Genomic DNA, 12,618 nt, shown 5'->3' on the forward strand with positions numbered 1-12,618 from the left:
TAGCTATTCTAGCTCCAGGCTTTCTTTAGTAAATTTGTGGTCTCTGTATGAGTTATACTGATGTGTTTTTAGTTCAAAAGGAAGTTACAAAGTCTTTATTAGTAAAAATTCCTATCCACTTTTATCTGATTACTGATAAACTGTGATACCAGCTATCAATAAACCATAATCTGTGATTAAAATCACATACAAGCTCACTAAAATTCACAATCATTTTCAAAGCTTATTTAATAAATCAGAGATAAGTGCAAGTCACATAACTTGTTAGGATAATTGCATCTGGGTTGTGTTTCTTTTGGTTTTCACAGGTCTTTGAGTATGTTATGCATATGCAGTTGTTATACTGCATCTTCTTTTTAAAATCTCCCTAAAAAGCATCTCTAATTTTCATGGAAGGATATGATTACAAGGACTTCTCATTTTACATGTGAATATTCTGAACTTATTCAGGAAAGTTTTCTTAAGAGGCAACCACAAGGATAAAGGTCATCAGGACATAGGTCTTTCTTGACATGGTGAAACCTTCCCATCACCCACAAGTACACACACACACACACACACACACACACACACACACAAATACACATATGTATAAGCACACACACAACTCATACCTTCACATACCACTCAATGGAATGAAGCCTTGCAATATGTTTAAACTGTATAAAGCTGGGTAAGATTTGAATGGAGGTAAAAAATAATTTCAAATTCTGGATGCTATTACTCAATCTGTTACTCTGCAAACACTTCTTTTTGCTGCATTTTCCCTTAGAAAATGTTGAGCCTCTTTAGAACATTAGGAAGAATCCTGTTCATCTGCCTTTCCACAATTGTTAAGTTCTTAAAATACCACTAAAGTGTATTCTGAAAGGTGTGATTAATTTTTCTCCTGTTTTTTTTTGTTGTTGTTTTTTTTTAATATGAAGTTGTAAAAGCCTGGAGATTTAGTGTAGTGGCGAGCTAAGTTATTGGAAATGATCNCAAAGTGTATTCTGAAAGGTGTGATTAATTTTTCTCCTGTTTTTTTTTTGTTGTTTTTTTTTTAATATGAAGTTGTAAAAGCCTGGAGATTTAGTGTAGTGGCGAGCTAAGTTATTGGAAATGATCTAAGGACAGCAAACAGCTGACATTTGTTACTCTCTGACTCTGGGCTACGTGTATTCTGAGTCAACAGTGCTGTTAGATAGGCACATTGTCTGCCTTTTGTAGTTGAGGAATTTCAGGCATGGTGAGTTTAATGAGCGCTGGTAAGTGATTAGCTTAGTTCAAACTCTCTTGCTCAGGTGACAGCAATCTTGGCTGGTGATTGCTTTATAGGCAGGGTACACACGGCATAAAAATAGCCCCCTTTCGTTTCTCTTGATAAAGAAGAGCAGATGGAATACTTTATGTTCCTTAGATATTGCTATAACTGCAAGCAGCAGTGTTGGCTGTGAGTTCAGAAAGCAGATGTTGGGATGCAGGCACCTGGAAGTGTGTTTCCCAGAGACTTCGGATCTGAAAACTGTTCATGATCTGCCTCTTGGTGCACAAACCTGCCCAACTGAGGCAGAGAGTGATATTGGTACTTTTGTGCACTCTGGAGATTTCTGGTGGAAAGATTCAGAAGTAAAGTGAGAAATAAACATTCGTTTTCTCAGGGATAGTCAGGTATGAATATCCAAACATCACAGATTTGGATCCAAGGAAAACAACCTAGAGAATATTACTAATTTCTTGGAATTGTTGAGTATAGCTCAATGACCGTGGGTCCTTGGGCATCAGAAGGAAATCAGCCGTAGGCTCTGGTGTTGGGACTATGTCTGTGTCCAGTGGTTCCCTGAGTGCTGTATCTGAACCGGGCTTACGATGGCTCATTCTCTGTCCCTGATAACATAAGATATAAGAACATACCTGTTATTCTTAAATTGATGAGGCTTTCTAATAACTATTCCTCAGTGCTCATGATTTCAGGCTCAATTTCTATAAGAAAGGAAGATCTGTAGAGCTCTGGGGGTCCTTAAGGTCATATAAGGTATCATGGAAGTCAAAACTATTTTCCAAATAATAATAAAATATTATTTGGCTCTTTTCATTCTCTCTTCTTTGTGAGCATGTAATTTTTTCAGAAACTACATGGCAGGTGATATTGCAACAAACCAAATGCAGAACCTGATGGGAGAGTCTAGCTGACCTTAGAGGGATCTACCAAAATGTAAAATAATGACACCATCCCCATTATGTATTTTTGGAAAGTATGGCTATTTTTTCATAAAAAATTAACTTATGTTAATACATTCTTATTTATTATTATTTTACATTAAGTATTTTTAAATATCTCAGTTTTAATCCTAATACAATAAATATTGATAAATATAAGCTACGCAAGAAGAAGCCCCTTAGGGTCCTCAGTCAACTTTAAGAGTATAAAGTGGTCCTTAGAATTGTGGACACTTAGAAGACAAGACCAAGTTTTCTTAGAATAGTTGCTTGCTGCTTTTGTTTTATTTTTGTCACTATGGCTATGTTCTTACTTCATTGTGTTGAACCAGCTTAAAAGTTGAGGAGCAGAAAGGACATGGTAAGTAATAGTATTTTTGAGGATTTTTTTGATCATTAACAAAAGACACCTTTGTGATGGCAATGAGAGTTAAGTGACCATTGAACTGAGCAATAGACTGTTCCTTCCAGGGAAAGGAATGAGTAGATAAATTATAAAATACATATATATTTATGTGTATATAATTATATATATTTATAAAATACATGTATAAATACATATATAGTTAGTATGTACAAAATACATATACATAGATATATGTGTATATTTATGTAACATATACATGTTGAGTGTGTGTGTGTGTGTATGTTTTAGGAACTTCTGTCTTTAACTGTTAGAAGACATGTATCTGAATAAAATTATAACTTATAAAACATATATAGCTTTCAAGGTCATATTGTTTTTCAAAGTTCCAAAATATGACTCTAGTAAGAAGCATCCTTTGTCTAGACAGACATTAATCAGATCATTGATTTGCCAAATATAGAACATAAACCTTCCTATATACATACTGACTAAAGCTGGTACTGAGTAAAAAAGAACTTTGACAAGACTTACACTCATAACCTGTATTTTTAAACTTTTTAAATTTTAAATGTTTTTTTAAATTTTAACACCCTTATAATTTAAATGACTGTTTCAGGAACTAATTTTCTAAAAGAATTAAAGAAATGAGAGCTAATATTTATGATTATTTTTATTAGCATAGGTAAATATAAAGTAAAACTCTGATTAGTTTAGTATCATACAAATTCGAACTTTTCCTATCCCTGCATGTCTAAAGGGTTTAAGAGTTCTGGGAAGAATTCTAGTTCATGTATATAAAAGATAACCTAAAGTGCTCCTTATGGCATCCTTTTTTTTTTTTTTTAAGATTTTATTTTGAGAGAGAGAGCTTGAGTGCAAGTGGGGTGAGGGGCAGACGGAGAGGAAGAGAGGGAATCCCAAGTAGACTCCATGCTGAGCACAAAGCCTGATGTTGGCTCAATCCCACAATACCAAGATCACAACCTGAGCCAAAATCAAGAGTCAGATGTTCAACCCAGCAAACCATTGAGGTGCCCCATCCTTCTGGCATTCTTAACACATCATTTTACATTTTGTTTTTGAGCATGAACTGCCTTAATTAACTTGATAAAGTCTTTTTTTTTGGGGGGGGGAGGATTGAATTATAAAGCAGGAGCCCTTCTCTCAAACTCCTTTTTCCTCAATATCACTGAATCCCAAATTGATTATATCATTAGTAACAATTTAATGTGGAATAGTTATAAACAAGAAGAATTGCCTATATCATTTCATAAATATATTCAAGTGGCTAAGTATTTCATTGTATAAATCATGGTGAAAAATAAAATGATATCAGTAGAAAAAGACCACTGTGTTTTGCATGATTGTTGGGGTCAATATCACCTGTATTGCTATGAAAACAGATGCATACTTTGTAGTTCAGATGTTTAGCGTGATTGGTAAATAGATAAACATCTATTAGGAAAAATTATTAACTATTAGTATTACTATTAGGAAAAATATTTCCCAATCATCTCTATACTTACTAGCAAGACTTCTTTTTATGTCTGAAGAAATAAAACAGTAGTCTTTGTTGATATCTCACAGCAATAAATATGGTAATTTAGAAAGTGAGATGTTTTAGATTAAAAAAAAAGCTCCTTTATGTTGGCATTTTGAAATAATAAGAAATACCAGATTGTCAAATCAGGCTCAAAGGAATTAGATGACTTACTTAGTATTAGCATCACTGATAATTTCATATACACAGGTCATCACAAGGGGGCTACACAAAGCAGAAAGAAGTCCAGATTTACCACTACTGCTCCCACTACTTAAATCCTTGGCCCTCATTTAACATATAAGGTTTATAAATATTTCAAATATAAATACTTGTACTCTTCAAGTAATGTATGCACTCACTTCACTTATATGGAAAGAAAATATTTTCTCATGAAACAGCACCATTTTAGACTTATATAGCTTTGTTGATATTTTTAAGGAAGCCATTCCCCATAAATCCATAATTTCCAGGTTTCTTTGCTATAAAGCAGCCAAGACAGACCAGGTACATCCTACTAAAAGCATTACATCAGTAAGGACTCTCCCACAAGCAGATGCCATTGACTGTGATCTATCATTAGTATTTTTGCAAAGGGATAAGACTGGGTCACCTTGCTTTTCTAGAGTTGTTGCTTTGGTAAAATAAGAATGAATTTTTAAACTGCAGCTAACCATCTCCTCCTTATTTCTGTTCATTCTTAAATGGCTTAGATTTTGGCCAAGTTGTGTTTACTCATAATTGTGCTGATATGACTCTTAAAGAATCTAATTTCAGTTGTTTCTCAGATACGGCACACATTTTGATCTGAGTCATAAATATTTGACGTAGAAAATTCCCTTCTTTACATGATTGTGACCCAGATTTTGGAATTTTAGACTTAAAGGGGAAGAAATTTAAAGCCTGGAGACTCTGGACAATTTCCCAGAGTTTTGCATATGTTCAGCAGAATTGCCTTCTTCACATATAAGTCATAAGTCAGGATTATGTCCATTCCACTACCATAAATCTTCAGTTTGCTAAATCTTATTTGCAAGTTAATTATTTTTACATCACTTTCCATTATTCATTGCTTTCATTGAGTTGCAACATTACTAAGTATTTTATATTTTAGTAGAGAATTATGTATTATTTTATTAAAAAATAAATTTATTGACACAAAATTAAAGAGAAAGCTAGACCAAAAGTAGCACATGAGATCATCTTCTTAAAAAAAAAAAAAAGTAATGCAGGGGCGCCTGGGTGGCACAGTGGTTAAGCGTCTGCCTTCGGCTCAAGGCGTGATCCTGGCGTTGTGGGATCGAGCCCCACATCAGGCTCCTCTGCTATGAGCCTGCTTCTTCCTCTCCCACTCCCCCTGCCTGTGTTCCCTCCTCACTGACTGTCTCTATCTCTGTCGAATAAATGAATAAAATCTTTAAAAAAAAAAAGTAATGCAATAAAATAGCTTTCTTATAATAGCACTTAAATTCAGTTTCAGATAACCATAAAATTTGGTCTGAATCACTTCCAGTATGTTTAATATGATTTTTCTAAAGTACTAAGTGTTATTTTATAGATTATTATTATTTATAGATTAAAAAATATATGGAAGTATATAAATACTGAGTTACTTTTACTGACATGACTGATGGTGAAATTTATCAGTAAAATCCTCAGAAATATTTGCCAGTCCTCTTCTTTTTCATTAGGAAAGTGTGCTCTATTTTTTTAGAAACTGAATTAATCAACAGTTTAATATGCATAATTTGAAATGTTTATAGATTGTTGCATTGACAAAGTGACAACATGCATTGATAAAAATAGGAGATAAAGGAGATAAAACTTCATATTTACAATTAAACATTTTATATTTACAATTTTTATATTTAAAATATTTAAAATTAATTTTTAATTGATGTTCTGCGTGCCATACCTATCAAAGTGGCTGCCAGTTATTCAAGAGAGAGGACATGAATTTTGTCTGAAGTATGCTTATTAAGAATTTGAGCAAAGCATTTTGTAAAGACATAAGGAGCAATTGTCAAAATAGATAATTGAAATATTGCTAGTACAATGTGCCATCACAGATACCAATCCTTTATTATTGTTTATAGAGGAATGTAATATTTTTAGAGTGAAAATAAAGATAGAATGCTTTATGCATTCAACCTGCAGGTTTGTTTTTTTTTTTTTTTGGATTAATATAATAAAATTCACTGTTTGTAGTTTAAACAGATCAAGATTAAAACACAAACCTTTTCTGTTCTCAAAAACCACTCTCTTACAGTATTTTAAGCATCCAAAGGGGATTGGACAGAGTGAGGTAAGATCTGAGAGCTCACTGAGAAAAAGCTTCATTTGCATTCTATCTTTGCTCTTGTTGCAGTATGATAACGTTTTAAGGAAAAGTTCTAGGGCATTGATTGGTCTGCCTGCTTTTCTGTTTCGCCTCTTTAACACAGTCAAAACAGAGGTATCCAGATAGGGATATGCAGTTGTGTGTGTCAGTCCTTAGGTTTTGCTCATTGTGATAACATTGTATTATGGTTCCATGTAGACTGCAGAATTTATATGCAAAAATATATGTGCATATAATGTTACATGACTTTTCATTAGAGAGTCTACCCTCAGTTCTTCCTTTCTTCATGTCCTTTGGATTATACACTTAAGCAATAGTGTGGCTGGGTGCGCATCTGTGTTGCCCTTACAAGCATCACAGTCTCTTAGACATTACTATGTATATCTGTAAGATCCTGACCATTCCAAACTGGCTGTCATTCCAAATATACCACCCATATGTGGTATTACATCCACCCTGCCTCAGAGAGTTAAATGCTGCCATCTGGCCTCTGCTCTTCTTGGACCCATTAATCCTATTGATAATAGGATCTTGAAACATCATTTCCAACTGTAAGTCCTAACCTATAGAAAATTATACTCAGTTGAATTAATCAGTAATGACAATTTCCTCTTACAGGGATATTTCTTAGACAAGCTTGGAAAGCCTAGAGGGATTAACTAACACATTTAGACTTTTATTGAGATACCCCCATTTCAAGTGTAAGGATTACTCCTTTCTTGGGCCCTCACTTTGACATGAAGGGATTTTCAGAGCCTGAACATGCTGTCTTTTCTGAAATTTGACTACTCATTCCACTGAGTCCTGTGCCTGCTTTCTGCTCTATCACTTCTCCATCTGCATGTGATGAGAGTCTCTTAAAATGTAGTCATATTGGGTACCTGGATGGCTCAGTTTGTTAAGCATCTAACTCTTGATTTTGACTTAGGGTTGTGAAATCGAGCTCCACATCCGGCTCCGCACTGGCTGTGGAGTCTGCTTAGAGTTCTCTCTCTCTCTCTCTTTCTCTCTCTCTGTGCCTTCCCATCTCTGTCTCTCCCTCTCTTAAAAAAACGAACAAAAAAATGTAGTCATGGAGCCCTCTGCCTTCTATAGATTACTTTAAGATGATGGCAACCTGTCCTGAAACTCATATCTACTCATTATAATGCATCAGAGGCACTCATCAGCAACCACTACACAGTCCTACAATCCTTACAAGTACCAAGTTGTTCATTCCTCTCAAATGCCAAAGATATTGCTCAAGCCAATGGATCCCTTTCTACCCTTTCATCCCTTAATTTAGTGCAGTGTAGGTCTCCTTCAGGATAGGGCCAGGTGGGATATGCCACATATCCAGTGTTCACTTAGCTGCCAAATCCACGAGGAATTGCTCTACCACAGTCTTTGAAGCTGAGGGAGCTGCCCCATGGCTACTCAGTCTGCTGAAATAACTTTTCAGCATGCAGCTGTCAGGCGTTGGTGCAGCACCTAGCTCAGATGCCCTGGCTCCCCACTCTTCTTACTTAGTTCTGGAGATTTTGCTGTAGTTTGTTGGAAGGGCTCCTTGATTAATCTCCAGAGATTTTTGATGTTTGGACTTAACTACTTTTGATCAGTTAAGTAGATTCTCTTTGGGGGAGAGGTGTCCCTGAGCTCTCTACCACCTTTCTCATAGCTCTGCCTCATCACCTTGGCTTTGCTCCTTTTTACCAGCTTTGCATGCCATCATCCCTGCCAGGGTCCTGTGGGCTTTACTAACTCCTTGCCTCTATAACCTTCTTTGGGGGATAATATTGGGCCATCAGAACCCCCTCACCTTGTATGGAGGATCAGAAGTGGCTAGAATTTTATGTTTCTTTTCTCCTCTTGTGGAAGCTGTTAGCTAATGATTACCTAACTCAGAATACAAACATCCTGCTCGTTTGTCTCAAAGCAGAGGAATTCCTAGGCATAATTTACACTCTGGAGCTCTCCATAGTATCAGGCAGATTTGGCTTCTCCCACTTACCTATCCTGTTTCCCATTCACTTGCTAGCACCTCCTGGGAGCACTTTTTAAATAAATTACTCACACTTGAATTCTTGGCTCAGTATCTGCCTCTGAGAGGACCTGAAAGACAAAAATATATATGTATTTTATAGTATGCCTATGACTTTGCAGGAGCAGCCCATGACAGAAAGCAAGTTCATAAAATAAATGGGCTGTGACAATAACAGGGACAGAACCCAGTATGAAAGTCTTAGTAAAGAATTTCAGTTCAAGAGATAATAAACAGGTAATAGGAATCATTAAATGATTCAACTGTGTGTTAAGTTTTGATCTATAGGAAATCCATTTTGTCATGGAACAATGAAATGACAATTTGTTGTCATAAGGATTTAAAGAGAGAATGGAGATGAGGGAGCCCTCCCACATACAACTGAATTCTGATCCTTCGGTTTATATGTTCCTGGATCGGCAAGTGATGGCAGTGGGATTCAGGCAATGGGCCTGTATCATGAGCCTTCCCCAAGAATTGAGAGTAATCGCTTAGCTATAGGGTAATATTCCCCTATATTCCAATTCCAGAAATAAGTACAGGTAACAGGGTTTCTGGATATTGAACAATCAGGAAGAGAGAGCAGCTCCTTTTCACTTCCATAAGTGCTTATTTTTTTCATTATTATCCAGTAAAATTGGATCCACTGTGGTAACTCTGAACCTATTGTCAAGGAAGACTGTAATTGAAGAGTCTAAAACTTGAGTCATTATACATGGAGCAATATGTTAAATTTCTGCTGTGAAAACATCATGTCAGATTCAAGTATTTATGGTGCACTCTTGCATGAATGCAAGATTTCCCTAGGTATTGATTTTCCAAGAAGTTAACTTATAAGACACCATAGTATTATATTAATAAGTTTAATTAATATAATTCATCATTAACTCCCTAGTTAGTATGAGATTTTGGCATATTTCTCCCTCATAATTATAACGTTCCTGATTTTGTGTGGGTTTGACCTAGTTTAAAGTTGCTTAGTATTAGAGGACCATGCCATTTTTGCTTGCACATTGCTCTTCCAACTTCCATGGTGCTCATGTCAGAATCTCCTGAGGAATTCTCACTTACCCTAAACCACACTAGGCATTGGCCATCTCAGGAAACATTTGGCCTGACTTGCTCACTCAGAAACCTATGGTTCACCCACAGATCAATAACTAGGGGTAAAAATACATTTCTTATCATTTGCAGTCATACCCTTCTCCATCCTGTTTTCTTGAAGTCTGGTCTTCCTTCTCTGATGTCTCATTTACTCTCTCTTCAATCTAAGCAAAGTGGCCTTGCAGCGTCCTGTAGAAGCATTTTCTCTTCAACTCATCTGAGATTGTCTCCTTTGCATCTTCCAGGATGTGTCATCAGCTATTCCTTATTTACGACAGGTTATATAAGCTAGTGACAACTTGACATTAATTTCCACACCGCATGAATGAACTGGAACATCACTGGAGGAGCAATAAATAATAATGTGTTTGATAATGGGAAGAGAGAAGGCTTTATATGAAATTGAGGTATGAAGACTTTCCCCAGGCTGACTCTACTTAGTGTTACATTAACTTCTTGATAAGGATAGTTTGTCGTCAATCCACCCTATCACTCTAATTGTGAATGGTAGTTAGAGCATTTGATGTTTAGTGTGTATTATGCACATATGTGTGTATGGATTTATGTTTCAAGTAATTCTTTTTTGTGAACTGTATATATTTCAATCAAAAATTTAATATCAGTAATTCTCCATCCTTTTTATGTCCTTGTACTATATAAGTAATCTCATCACGTCTTGATAAAAGTAGGTACATAACTGGATGGGTCCAAAAAGCAATTGTAGTAAAGTTGCCATCTGGCTTCTGCACCTGAAATTAAATTGGCAGATTTGGACATTGGTTTCTCTATTGCCATATATAAAACTTTTTCATCAAGTCTCATTGTCCTTGAGCAGATGACACTGTTGGCCATTTCTTTTTAAAATTTTTTCTCCATTGGTTTTCATAAAATTATTACTCCTGGTTCTTCTATGTTGCTGGCCATTTCTGGTTCTTTCTTCCTCTCCATCCTTTTATTCTGATTTTACTTTAAAAATTTTTTTACTCAGGATTCTCTACTCGTGGCTCCTTTTCAGATAGATTTTCTTTTCATAGAAAATGGCTTTTCAACTTATACAAAAAGGCAATTTATCAGTTTAAGCAACAGAATAGTCTAGGGGTAGGCTGAGTTTCACTTTGTTAAAATATGTTACCAAAATGCACTTATGTTCTTTTTCCAGGATCAACTTGATTTTCTTCCTGCATGTGTAAGATTCTTCCCCCCACCCCGAAAAGTATGCTAGCAAGAATAGAAGAGAGCCAAACTGTGAGCTTCCAAATGTATACCAGGGAAAACTCTGTGGTGGCTATCCATGAAGCCCCAGAGTAAATTTTCAACCACATGTTGGCTCTGATAGTTCAAATTCCTGTCCAGAAGACCATAACAATGAGTGAAGTATGCTGACTAGTGTAGGTCAGTGTTTGGCAGTGGACATTTTGAATAGGACAGTTCTTTGTGCAGTAATGTCTGAGCATTCAATGGTAATTAGCATTCCTTACCCCAGGGGAATCATACCAGTGTCATCCTTTCCTCTAAACACCCACACACTGCCAGTTGTATACAGTGGACCAGTAAAAGGACCATCAGAATGGACAACTACTAGTCTAGACCAATCAGAATCCATTTCTGAATGGGGTAGAAACTCTCTGACCTGATGTCATGGGCTCAGAATGCATAATAGATTTCTGATAGGAAATTCATGTTTATTATTTAATGAGAAACTAGGAGGGTTGCTGTGAATAGATGTCACTGTAGGATTTATTGGTTTCTACACCCTCTTCCTGTATAATTTCACCTTTAAGATTATAATTATCAAAAAAAAAAAGATTTTAACTATCAATATCAGGCTAATGGCCACTAAATCAGTATAGCAAGATACGTCTTCTGAGATCACAGCCATTACGTATAACATAAGCTCATCTGTAAGTGTAATCACTATAGGGTCTAATCCTGAATTTATCATTAACTCTTCATTTCAAATTTATTCTTCCATTTTAATTCACTTTCTGTTAACTATCCCATGACTTGAGCACCTTCTGCACCCTCCCGTATCAATCAAACACAAAGTTCTATTGATTATGCTTCCTAAATGTTGTTCTAACTCATTCTTTGCACTTGGTCATTACAATATCTTGAACTATCAAAAATGTATTTATTACTAGAAAGATTATTTATCTAACTCAATCTGGTATCTTTCTGCCCATACACCACTATACAACTACCAAGGTATTTTTATACTAAGTATGATTATTTCAATGCATTCTGTTATTACCGTTCCTTTATAGGAGGAGTTGACCAACTTCAGCCTATAGATTAAATCAATCCCACAGTTTGTTTCAGTAAATAAAGTTTTAATGGGACATAGTCTTCCATATTTATTTATACATTGTCTATGATGACTGTTTTCATTCTACAAAATAGAGTTGAGTAGTTGCCTTTTACATAGAAAGTATGTTGACACCATGTGAACAAAATCCCAGCCTATTAGCATGCCATAAATACCCTGCAACATCTCACTTCTGTTATCATATCCTTAGCTACACATGTCTTGAAAACTATCTCACTCTACACTTTAATACCAGATTCTACAAGTTCATTGAGTGCCAGTGTGCTATTTCACAAGGTCTTTTTGTAGCACATGCTGTCTGCTTCATTTGACTAAAAACAGTCTTCCAATCTTGTCCAGCTATACTTTCACTTTATTCCTAAAAATTCATCTCAAACATAGTATCTTTCAGGCAGTCTTTTTGATCCCTGGTAGATAGATTTAATTATTTTATTCCTGCTTCACTTCTCCATCTTAGACTTTATTCTATAATCAATTACATTTTCTGTCTAAAAATCTGTTTTTTTGCATATTGTGAAGCTCTAAGAGACTGTGCCTTACTAATATGTTAACATTCCAAAACATTCTGTTTAATGTGGTGGGTTCTTAATAAATATTTGATGAGTAAATAACTGAATCATTTTTAATTTCAAATTGTGCGTATCAAATAAATGTCATTTCTTATACAGTGGTGGCTTAACAGCCTAATTCCATTGCACATACCTCATTTTATACCACCTAC

This window comes from Ailuropoda melanoleuca, chromosome 14 (assembly GCF_002007445.2).
Source record: "Ailuropoda melanoleuca isolate Jingjing chromosome 14, ASM200744v2, whole genome shotgun sequence".
Taxonomy (NCBI): Eukaryota; Metazoa; Chordata; class Mammalia; order Carnivora; family Ursidae; genus Ailuropoda; species Ailuropoda melanoleuca.